Source organism: Podarcis raffonei, chromosome 14, assembly GCF_027172205.1.
Source record: "Podarcis raffonei isolate rPodRaf1 chromosome 14, rPodRaf1.pri, whole genome shotgun sequence".
In the NCBI taxonomy this organism is placed as follows: domain Eukaryota; kingdom Metazoa; phylum Chordata; class Lepidosauria; order Squamata; family Lacertidae; genus Podarcis; species Podarcis raffonei.
Window position 1 is genome coordinate 2,165,981 of NC_070615.1, and position 12,475 is coordinate 2,178,455.

The 12,475-nt window shown below is 44.5% G+C and overlaps 1 protein-coding gene across 9 annotated transcripts in view; it reads right to left on the minus strand.

Moving 5' to 3' along the window:
* LRRC49 (leucine rich repeat containing 49) overlaps positions 1-12,475 on the minus strand; it is a 79,455-nt gene that overhangs the window by 37,191 nt on the left and 29,789 nt on the right. The window lies entirely within an intron of this gene.

A 12,475-nucleotide genomic window follows, 5' to 3' on the forward strand; every position in this document is an offset into this window, starting at 1 on the left:
CCATCTTGGTTAGCATGTCAACCACCACAAAGATCACTGTTTGCCTATGCGATGATGGTAGATCCGTTATAAAATCCATAGACACCACATCCCAAGGCCTTCCCGGCGTGGGCATAGGTTGCAACAAACCTGCGGGAGCTGCTCTAGGTGCCTTATCTCGTTGACATACTTCACAAACTCTTACATATTGCGTTACCTCCTCCCTCAACTTTGGCCACCAGAACTGCCGTGTTATCTGATACAGGGTTTTTTCTCTACCAAAATGTCCTGCAGTCGGGTTATCATGATGTTGCCTCAACACTTTACCTCTTAATTCACCTGCAGGTACATACAGCATCCCTCTCCTGTACAACAATCCACCTTTTTCCTTGAAACCTTCCTCTTCCCCTCTACCTTTTCTCAGTTCCTCCATTTTCTTTTGTGCAAACTCATCTGTTACTGTCAACTGCTGGAATTCCCTGCCGTCCACTACTACGGCTGCACACCCCCACTGATCCGATCTCAGCATTTCTTGCAACTTGGGAGGTGCTTCCCCTGCCATATACTCAGGTTTGCGCGATAGCGCGTCTGCACGAACATTTTGATGCCCAGGTATGTACTCAATCCTAAAATTAAACCCAGCAAAAAACTCCGCTCACCTAATTTGCCTTTGGTGTAGCTGTCTAGCAGTTCTCCAATACTCTAAATTCTTATGATCTGTTTTTACCACCACCTGATGTGACACCCCTTCCAAAAAATGTCTCCACACTTTAAAGGCAGCATGCACAGCTAAAAGTTCCTTATCAAATATGGTGTAGTTTTGTTCTGATTGATTTAATTTTCTAGAGTAGAATGCACAGGGTCTCCAGTCCCCTTCCTTGTCCTGTTGCAGCAGAATGGCCCCAATAGCCCTATCAGAGGCATTAGTTTCTACCTTCATACGTTTACTTGGATCTAGGTGCATAAGATATTTTTCTGAAGCAAACACCGCCTTTAATTTATCAAAGGCCTTCTGTGCTTCCTCAGACCATCTGAATGGGCCCTTCCCTCTTAGACAATCAGTCAGTGGCGTTGTGATTTTGGAGTAATTACCTATGAATTTACGATAGAAATTAGCAAATCCTAAAAACCTCTGTAGATCTTTCTTAGTTTTAGGTGCCTCCCATTCCACCACTGCCTGAACTTTACTGGGGTCCATGTGCACCCCTTTGTGGGAAATGCAATATCCCAGGAACTCTACCTTTTGTGTGTGGAACTTACACTTCTCTAACTTCACATATAACCTGTTGGTCCTCAATCTCTCTAACACCTGCGTGACATGTTTTACGTGTTCCTCCATACTTTCACTATATATTAAGAGGTCATCTAAATAAGAGATACAGAACTGATCCAGTATACCTGCTAAGACGTGATTGATGAAGGTTTGAAATACCCCTGAGCCATTTTGTAAACCAAAAGGCATTACCAAGAATTCAAATGCACCATACTTAGTACAAAAACTGGTTTTCCACTCATCCCCTTCTCTGACCCTTATCAGATTATATGTTCCTCATAGATCAAGCTTGGTAAAGACTTTGGCTGACCTTACTCTTTCTAAGAGGTCATCTATACATGGCAATGGGCACACGCAAGGCTTCATTTGGCTGTTAAGGATTCTGAAGTCACATACTGATCTCGGTGCCCCTTCCTCCCCTTTCTTTTTGACAAAAAAGACAGGAGCACCCCCTGAGGCCGTGGACTCTCTAATAAAACCTCTCTGCAAATTCTTTTGCAGGAACTCCCTCAATGCTGCAGATTCTACTTCCGACATGGCATATATCTTGTTTGGTGGCAACTGTACCCCAGGGACCAGATCTATCTTGCAATCATAGGGCCTATGTGGCAGAAGTTTATCCGCTTCTTTTTCACAAAAAACATCCCGATAAGCAATATATTGTGACGGAATCTCACTTTCATTCCCCATCAACTTCCCTTCCACCTCTGTTCCCATTACTTCCACTGAGATTTTTCCCTTTTCCCCCAAACAATGTGTCATACAATAGATTGAACCAAAAACCAAAGACCTTTGATGCCAGGCAATCACCGGATTGTGATGATTGAGCCAACTCATGCCCAGCACCATTGGGTGCCCAGCTAGTTTGGTCACATGAAATGCCCTGGTCTCTGAGTGATGACCCATATCCATTCTCATTGGTGGAGTCTCGTAAGTCACTTCTCCTGACAGTAGCGGTCTGCCGTCGATTGTTTTCACTTGCAGTGGGAAATTCAAAGGTAACAAAGTGATTTTGTGTTCCTATACCAATTTCTGGTCTATGAAATCTGCTGACGCTCCTGAGTCTAACAGCGCCTCTACCTGGACTCTACTATGTCCATTGGGTAGTTGTAGTTGCACCTTCACCGTTAGTCCTGGGATAGGTGGTTCCGCGTGAGAGCCTTCTATTGCTTCTCCACCCGGCTGCAAGCTCCCATTTCCAGCCGGGGACATTCGTTTCCCTGATGCAGTTCCTTCAAGCAATTTTCTTCTCTCATGTCTGCTCCAGATAGAGACTCCCATCCTTTACGATTGCGACATTGTCGTGCTAGATGCCCTGGTTTTCCACAGACGAAGCAACGTCTTGTGTCTCTTCCTCTCCCTGCATTTCCTCTTACTATGGAAGTGGTAGTCACTGGGAGGGGTCTGGCTGCTCCTAATTCCATGGGCTCTGGCCACTCTCGTCCTGTCATGTTGCCCGCTCTGCTCTCTGTACTTTCAATAATATTGTTTTCCCGCCACCGTGCTCGCCATTGTTCCTTCTTTTCACTAGCCCTGCGTTCCACGCGTAGGCTCAATTGCAGGCACGTTCGGACCAGAGAGTCCAAGGAACTAGGTTCTGGCATTTGGGCCAATTGGTCTAAAATCTCATTATTCAGTCCTTCCCTAAAAAGGGCTGCAACTGTTGGGGAATTCAGATCCCATTTTAATTTCTGCACCAGCAAAGTAAAGTTGGACCAATAAACTCCCACAGTGTCCTTTCCTTGTCTCATTCTCAACAGCTGCCTAGCTGTGGTTGTTTCAACAACAACAACAAAACTTTATTAGCAAAGCCAACAGGCCACAGCTGTACAAGAGTTAAAAGTAAAAATAGAGATAAAAGGAGGAAAAGAACAGGCAAAAGATGGTCCGTCGGATGAACAAGTCTGTCACTCAGATGGTGGCCCTCAATTTCGCAGCTCTCTCGATGTACCTCGCGACCTTCTCTGTTATCTGACTTTCCGTATCAGATAATAGAAAATACAGTGTAATGTCTGATGAACGGCCGGGGTTGGAGAGAATGAGTGGAGTAATAATCTCATTCCTTAGGTCTTTGTAGAGGGGGCAAGAAAGAAGGACGTGAGACACTGTTTCTGTGTTACCATCTCCACATGGGCAGAGTCGTTTTTCAAATGGAGTCTTTTGGTAACGACCTTCGAGTACAGCAGAGGGAAGAACATCCCATCTAGCCAATGTAAAGGCACGTCTGTATTTCGGGATGGTTAGTTTAGACAAGTATGAAGCTGGAGAGTCAAAATGAGAAGGGGGAAAGTAGGTATACCATGGGCACAGTTTCTTTAAGATGGTCAGGTTGTTTTGTCGTTCGATGTCTTTCAGGCGCTGGCCTATTAGACTCTTTGCTTTGATGAGGCCCATTGATAATAGGGACTGTGAGTGCAGACCGCATGTAAGGAGTTTTTGATGCACGGTTTTGAACCACTTGCTTTTGTGAGAGTCTTGCATTACTAAAGGCAGTAGACCAGGTGGATTCAGATTAAGACGAAGCCAATAGTTGAATGTTCTCTGCCAAGTCCGAGTTTCCACAGATGGAAGGCAGGCCTCGAGTCTTAATGCTGCGTTGGGAACACAGGGGGGGACACCGAGAATCTGCCTTAGAAATTTAGACTGGACAGACTCAAGACTGGAGCAGTGGTTCCCCGTCCAGATTTGGGCCCCATACAGTAACTGCGCCAGAGGTTTTGCTTGATAAACTTCAAGGGCTGCTGGGATGTATCTGCCCCCCTTCGTGTAGAAGAAGCGGGACAGCATCTTGATACTTTGAGCTGCTTTTTCTTTGGCACATTTTTGATGGACATCCCAGGACCCAGTCGACTGGAAAACGATACCCAGATATTTGAAGGCTTTGACTTGTTCAATTGTCTGGTTATCCATCCTCCAGCTATACTGTCTGTGTTTCCTTGCAAAAACCATAGTTTTGGTTTTCTGATAGTTTATTGCAAGTTGCTCTCTCCTACAGTATGCTGAGAATTCACCTATGAGCCTATTTAAGCCTATTCTTGTTCGGGATAGGAGTATCGCATCGTCAGCGTACAAAAGCACTGATATTGCTTTGTCAGCCAGTTTGGGGGCGTGGAAGTCCGGAGATGACAAACAGTTAACCATATCGTTGATGTAGATGTTGAATAGAGCTGGGGCCAGGATGCAACCTTGCTTGACCCCCTTACTGACAGAAACTGGTCCTATAAGATGGCCGTTTAACGAAGTTCTTACATGCAGCACCGTGTCTTTATACAAACAGCTCATCAGAAATAATAGTCTTTTGTCTATACTTGATGTGCTCAATTTATCCCAGAGTCTTACACGTGGAATTGAATCGAAAGCAGCCTTTAGATCGATAAAGGCTGCATATAACACCCCACGGGATTTTTTGGCATATTTGTCAATTAGATAGGCTAAGATGAAGCAATGGTCTATGGTGGATCTGCCTTGCCTGAAACCCGCTTGCTCTTCCGCTAGAATGGCTTCAGTTTCCAGCCAGCTAGTTAGCTTGGTATAAAGATGTTTGGCATATAGTTTGCTCGGTATAGGCAGAAGGCTGATTGGTCTATAACTTGCCGGGTCTGTCATGGGTCCTTTTTTATAGATTGGGATAATTATTGCCTCAGACCAACCATCTGGGAGTAAACCCGTTGAGTCGATCCAAGAAAATAAAGACGCCAGCAGGGGGGCCCACCAGCCAATGTTGGACTTCAGAAGTTCAGCAGGGATGTAATCATTCCCTGGGGCCTTGTTGTTCTTTAGTTGTGCGATTAAATTCTCAACTTCCTTCGCAGTTACTGGTGGCCAATGAGGTAGGTCCTCCAATTGGATGCATAGTTTGTAATGTTGGGCTTCCTGGTCATAGAACAAAGATTGAAAATGGCGCAACCACTCCATTGGTTCCACTGTACAGATGGAATTAGTACGCTCCTGGTCCAGTAGACCAGATATGGTTCGCCAAAAACAAGTAGTATCTTTCTCGTGCGATGCCTTAACCAAACTGTGCCAAGCGGCTCTTTCAGCTTCCAATTTCTTTCTCCTTAGTAATTGTTTGTAAGACCGTCTCAGATAAATATAAGCGTTAAGTAGGGGGGCAGTCCCTGATTTCCTGTATCTCCAGTAGGCTGTTCTCGTTTGTCTCCTTGTTTGCCTGCACTCCAGGTCAAACCAGCTAGCTCCGTCCTTTGCCCTCTTTGTAGCGGAGCAATGTATCACTGTTGTTAAATGGGGTTTCAATCTTTCCAAAAGTAATTTAAAGCGTTCCATGATCGCAGCTACTGAATTGCCTGATACGATAGCGGAGCGAATACGCTTTAACTCCACTGACTGAAGAAGGAGGGTTAGATTTTCATTCAGTATTGGGGACCATTTAAGTCTTTTGGGGGCAGGTATAACCAAATTTGCAGAAGGTATATATTGTGGCTCGGCAATAGAATAGTCAAAAGGCCGACCTGCAAGCTCTAAAATTAGAGGCAGGTGATCACTCAGAATATTGTGGCCCACTTGGAACTTCCTTACAAAGCTGTGAGCAAATCTTGAGATTAAGATATAATCTATAACGCTTCCCCCAGCCTTGGAGAAATGGGTATATTCCCCGGGGCGGTCCCCCTCTATATTGCCGTTTAATATCAGCAGTTCCCTCCGTCTGGCAGCCTGCACCAAGCAGAGACCTGAGAAATTACTTCTGCTATCTTTGGACAGTCGTGTCGCGCCAATATCCGTCAGTTCTTCGGGGTCCATAAATTGGTTGAAATGAGTGTATAGACTGTTGTCATCTGTTCCTATGCGAGCGTTGAAGTCTCCGCACACAATGGTCAGGGCAGACGGGTAAGTAGATTCGAGAGGCTCTAAAAACGCCTCTAGCTCAGCCCATGTAGCCTTGACAACGGGGTTTTTTTGGCCTGGGGGAATATAGACATTGACCAGCAAGAGAGTAGTTCTCTTGAAGCTAAGTAGAGCGGCTGTTGCTACAGAATTGCAGCTAGGTAGGGCTGTTAGAGAATGCGCCAGCTCCGTGGAAATGAAGCAAGCTAAGCCACCACTAGATCTGCCGCCCCTCAGAGATGGAGAGGCAGGCAGGTAGTGGCAGTTATACCCATTAAGAAATATTGGGTCATTCTGCCATGTCTCCTGAAAGAAGATGATGTCAAATTGCTTAAGGTAACACAAAAATTGTTGGTTATTTTTCTTGGCGTGCCAACCCGCGATGTTCCAAGACAGCACTTTTAGGCCCCGGGCCCTTCGGGGAGCTGGATCTATGACACCACCATGTCCAGCAATTCTTTGGTGTCTAAAAAAACACACCCGTTGGCTCTTTTCGGGGCTGACTGCTTGGAGAGAGTGTAGTGGTCCTCTTTTCTTGGTGATTTGGGGCTAGTTTTTGGAGTTGAAGGGGAAGCTAATTCACTCGGAGACAATTTAAGATAGCTGTGCCAGGAGCTTTGAGGTTTCACACCTTGATTTGGTCTTACTTTATTGTACATCACAGGGGGCTCAGATTGTAATTCCACGTCTACACATTTAAAGGTGCCTCCCACTGTCTTCTTATCCACCAGACATTTGGGAGATATGGGTTGCACATAAGGGTCCTTCATTGTCTCACCTTGATCATCCTTTTTTTCTAGTCTGCTTCGAAGTAGATCAAGTCTTTTCAGGATCTCAGTTTGAGCTGGGGAATGCAGTGACCAAAATCGCTTTATCAGCGAAAGTTCTTCTTCCCAAGCGGAGTCCTCACTATCCCACGTGAGAGGCCCGACGCTAGTTGGATGAGAGGCTTCCTTTTTTTCATTTGGTGCTGTTTGGTGGGGATGATCCTGCTGGAGCTTATGCTTTCTATTTCGATGGTTTTGGTGGTTGGTTTTTTCCCCTTTGTGAACTTCCATTCCTATGCTCTTGGGCCCCATCAGAGAGGTTGCAGGTGCTCTATTTTCAAATATTCTTAATAGGACTATTCTTTCTTTTTTGAATAGGTTTTTAGCTCTAAAGATGAAACTGGCCAGATTATGATCTAAAAAAGTAATCAATGCTCGTACCGAGCAATCATCTTGATGTAGATACTCTATAGCGGCTATGTCAATTGCTTTTACTACCCCCGGTAGAATGCCACTTATGATGGACAAAAAGTGGTCTATACGGTCCAACCCTGCATAAAATCTATGCGGTTTAGGGTAGTTAGCAAAGACAAGCTTTTGTGGGATTAGGACTAAACTCCATTCTCTTTTGGGACACAACATCTGTCGAACTTGGGAGGAGTGGTTCCCCTCAATAGTTTGGGTCGCCTGCTCACCTCTGTCTGCAGATTCTGTGCTGGCCATAAGAGGACTCTGGGGCGGTATAACTGCAGATGGATTAGTTCCTTTGTCCCAGCTCGGTGTTGATTCTTCAAAGCTTGATTTGGATTCTTTTATGGGTGTATCTACTTTACGTGTCTCTTTGATGGCACTCGAGTTGGATTTGTTTGTTCCACTTGTGGAAAGAGATGGAAGAAGGTTAAAGAGCTTCTGCCAATATTTTTTACAGGTGCGGTGAGTTGTCTTAAGCCGCCTTGGGTTTTTCATGTTTTTGCTTTTCTTCATCTTAGGCTTGGCTTTTTTCCTCCGGGGTTTGCTGGGGAGAGGTGGATCCGGGCTGGCTAGGGGATTTGTATTCTGGTCTGAAGCGCTCACATGTTGTTTGAAATTATCCACTAGGGTCAGGAGCAGCCCGTTTGTTATCGCTAAGAAATTTTTAACGTTAAGGAGATCCTTAGAAATCTGGTATATCTGCTCCTGAGGATAATCACCCCACATTTTTGTTCCGCAGTCATTGGCTTTCAGCCAATGGGTTGAAAGATTACCTCCAAGTTCCAGCGGTGACAAATGAGGATTGGCATCAGGTGTGTTGGCTGTGTTAACCTTTGTAGCATTCTCTGCTATGGCAAGTTCTTGGGCCAGATTTGTTGGGTGGTTTGTCCTCTTGTTGTCTGTTTGCAAATCCTTTAGCTGTGTTGACCAATCCAACACTGTGAGTGGCAAAGGCATAGCAACATCTAGGATACTCTCATTCTGAGTTCTCTTGCTCGAGTCTTTTTGAGGAAAGTAGCTGGTAATTTTACTTTGTCTCCTTCGTCGCTCCATCGGGCTCTGCGGTGAATTAGGCAAAATTCCTTGGTCCTTGTATTTTTTCCTAGTGAGGACCATAGTGGGTATATGGGTATATATGGGTGTATGGTAGGGGGTGCTTGCTTAACGACGGCTTATCTCTTGTTCTAAGCTGGAGTAAACAGTAGCAGAAGTGCCGATTTGTGGAAGTTGCCTCCTAAACCTCTCCAACCTCTCCAACTTGTTAGTTTCTCCAGCAATTTACATCGGGGCTTGTGAGGTATCAGTCATTTAAAATGTTAGAAAATATTACTGGTCTTAAGCTTTCACACTGTGCCTTGTTTCGTTTAAAATTCAACTAGGTCTTTCTCCCTCATTCAACAGCCTCACGGCGTGACCAATAAAGTAGCTAGGCAGTATAACGAAGCAGAAGGTTGTTTCATGTGCTGGGTCTAAGAAAATCGTGTCTAGATACTGCAGAAAAATGTGTAGATTTCCTAGGGCGGCATCCCTCCTAGATATTAGGGGTATAACACAGTCCTTAGCCCTCCCTTCCAAGAAATTAATCACATAAGCAACCTTCTCTTGCTCAGATTTAAATTCTTTATCCTTTATCTCTATTATGTAAGAAATTTCTGTCTTGAAAGCCATGTATTCAGAGCTTTCTCCCTTGAAGCTACGCGGATGTACAGTAAATGTTTTACTCTATCTCCCCGCGTTGCTTGCAACATGGCTCTATGTTCTCCCAGTGCTGCTGATAGTACGTCGACTTGACTTTTCAACTGTAAGTTCTGTTGCCATAAGTCCTGTAATGTTAGCTGGAGCGCTGGGGTTTCTCCTTGCCCAACTGGCGCCACAGCTCCATCCATTTTGGCTTCTCCTTCTTTCCTTATAGTGAAGAGGCGCAGAGCAGAAGGTATTCTGTCAGGCCTGGTCGTTGTCCTCTTCAGATCACCACACAAACGCTTCTTGTTCTTTTATAAAACTTTTTATTGCGTATTAACAAAACATTCTTATAAACGGTTCTTAAATATTATTCCTCAGAGTCACTTCTTTCCGATACCTTCTGAGCTCTGCTTCTCCATGACCAGCCACTCTCAAAATGGCGAAGGCGCCTTTCCCTTCGTTTTCCCGCTCTTTTTTCTAACCTCCTGGCTAGAGCTGGCTTGTATCTCCCCTCCTCCCAATCTGAGCTAGAACTTAACCCTTGCCTTTCCCGGGAACAGCCAGTCACTCCCTGTTGTTCCTCTTGCTCTCTTCTCTTCAATTCACTGCTCTCCTCCCCCCCTTGGGGAATGCTTTCTCCCTCTGGGAAACTGGAATCTTCTAACTCTAACTCTTCCCTGACACCCCATTCAGGACCAGAGAGTCCCCCACACTTGCCTGCCCCATGTCCCCCAGAAACAGTACTTCTGTCTTGTCAGGATGCAACCTCAATTCACTGACTGCAACCCAACTTCCAACAGCCTCCAGACGCTCACACAGGATGTTTACTGCCTTAACAAGTTCCGATTTAAATGAAAGGTAGAATCATAGAATCATAGAGTTGGAAGAGACCACAAGGGCCATCGAGTCCAACCCCCTGCCAAGCAGGAAACACCATCAGAGCACTCCTGACATATGGTTGTCAAGCCTCTGCTTAAAGACCTCCAAAGAAGGAGACTCCACCACACTCCTTGGCAGCAAATTCCACTGTCAAACAGCTCTTACTGTCAGGAAGCTCTTCCTAATGTTTAGGTGGAATCTTCTTTCTTGTAGTTTGGATCCATTGCTCCGTGTCCGCTTCTCTGGAGCAGCAGAAAACAACCTTTCTCCCTCCTCTATGTGACATCCTTTTATATATTTGAACATGGCTATCATATCACCCCTTAACCTCCTCTTCTCCAGGCTAAACATGCCCAGCTCCCTTAGCCGTTCCTCATAAGGCATCGTTTCCAGGCCTTTGACCATTTTGGTTGCCCTCCTCTGGACACGTTCCAGTTTGTCAGTGTCCTTCTTGAACTGTGGTGCCCAGAACTGGACACAGTACTCCAGGTGAGGTCTGACCAGAGCAGAATACAGTGGCACTATGACTTCCCTTGATCTAGATGCTATACTCCTATTGATGCAGCCCAGAATTGCATTGGCTTTTTTAGCTGCCGCGTCACACTGTTGGCTCATGTCAAGTTTGTGGTCAACCAAGACTCCTAGATCCTTTTCACATGTACTGCTCTCAAGCCAGGTGTCACCCATCTTGTATTTGTGCCTCTCATTTTTTTTTGCCCAAGTGCAATACTTTACATTTCTCCCTGTTAAAATTCATCTTGTTTGTTTTGGCCCAGTTCTCTAATCTGTCAAGGTCGTTTTGAAGTGTGATCCTGTCCTCTGGGGTGTTAGCCACCCCTCCCAGTTTGGTGTCATCTGCAAATTTGATCAGGATGCCCTTGAGTCCATCATCCAAGTCGTTGATAAAGATGTTGAATAAGACCGGGCCCAAGACAGAACCCTGTGGCACCCCACTAGTCACTCTTCTCCAAGATGAAGAGGAACTATTGATGAGCACCCTTTGGGTTCGGTCAGTCAGCCAGTTACAAATCCACTGAGTGGTAGCATAGTCAAGACCGCATTTTACCAGCTTCTTTACAAGAATATCATGGGGCAGAGCTGGGTATCATCCGTATACAGATGAACACCCAGCCCAAACCCCCTGATGATCTCTCTCAGAGGCTTCATATAGATGTTAAAAAGCAGGGGGCGGCAGGAGTTCTGAGGCACCCCACGTAAGAGCCGAGGGGTCTGAAGACTCATCCCGCAACACCACTTTCTGGACACAGCCCAGGAGGAAGGAGCGGAACCACGGCATAACATTGCCCCCAGCTGGCTTCCCCAGAAGAATACCATGGTCAATGGTATCAAAAGCCACGGTATCAAAAGAACTGAGAGATCCAGCAGAACTAGGATACAGCTTTTCCCTCTGTTCCTCGTCTACCGAGATCATCGACCATCTTCCATTATTGGAAAAACTGGCACAAAAATTGGAAGTAGCAAGAGGCCAAAAGAAACCTGACAATTTTAATGCAGTCTGGTGTGACAGTAATGGTAGAACAGTACTAATAGTTTACAGCACAGTTGTGCATGCATGAAGGGCATATTTCAATTTTCCACCTTCCCCCTCCCTATAAATTTTTATAAATTCTAATTGTTATTGATACAAAATACCTTTTACTTACGGTCACCAATCTAAGCATTAGACAATACTATACATAATTTCATATCTGTAATAATTGTAAGTTTTGGTATATACACTTTGACACAACTTTGTTAATACATTCAGAAATATATATATCTCAATGCAACCATGAATGAATAAAAATTATGTTACCATAAAATATATTAAAAGGTTCTCCAATGCAAGTATCTTGTGACTCTTAATTTTAGATCTATTTTATTCATTTATAGACATCTTGGATGTTTAATAAAAAGCCTCAAAATATATTTTTATTAAGAGAAAGTTCTAGAAAGAAGAAAATCTGTATGGCCGGATAGACCCTGCATATTAAATGCAATGAGAGTATTCAGCAGGTGGTTTGTTTAAAAAAGAAAATCCTTGCTGTCAAATTTATTCAGGACATATCTATTCTGACATTTTCATTCTATTTATTTATTTGCAGAAGTTGTAAGGATGCCTGTTGAGAGATGGTAATTATAGTAATGTTGGCATTTCCAACATTTTTAACTAAGCTGTTAAATAGGCTGCTAAAAGAGCCATTGGTTCAAAGTAAAGCCTGTTTAGCTGCATCATACCTTTGGGATGGAGGAATTGCTTGGTGCAAGGTTCATACAAACATCTTTGGAGGGAATGTAAGACAGCTACTAAGTTTCAGAGTCATTTCTTTCACTGTAAAGTTGAACTGGACCTATTATTTCTCTTCTGGGGAGCAAATAAAGCCATCCTCTCCAAATGGTTAATGATCCATCTTCTCACAGCTGAGCAAATGGAGATAACCTTTCTCTGGAAAAGTGATCAACAATCTGCCCCTCCAAAGGTGGTATGACAGGAAGCTTTCTCTGTCAAACTTACCCAATGATGTAGCCTAACCCAAAGTGAAATAAGAAGTGATGGGTTCTAGGAAGACTAGTTCCTTCC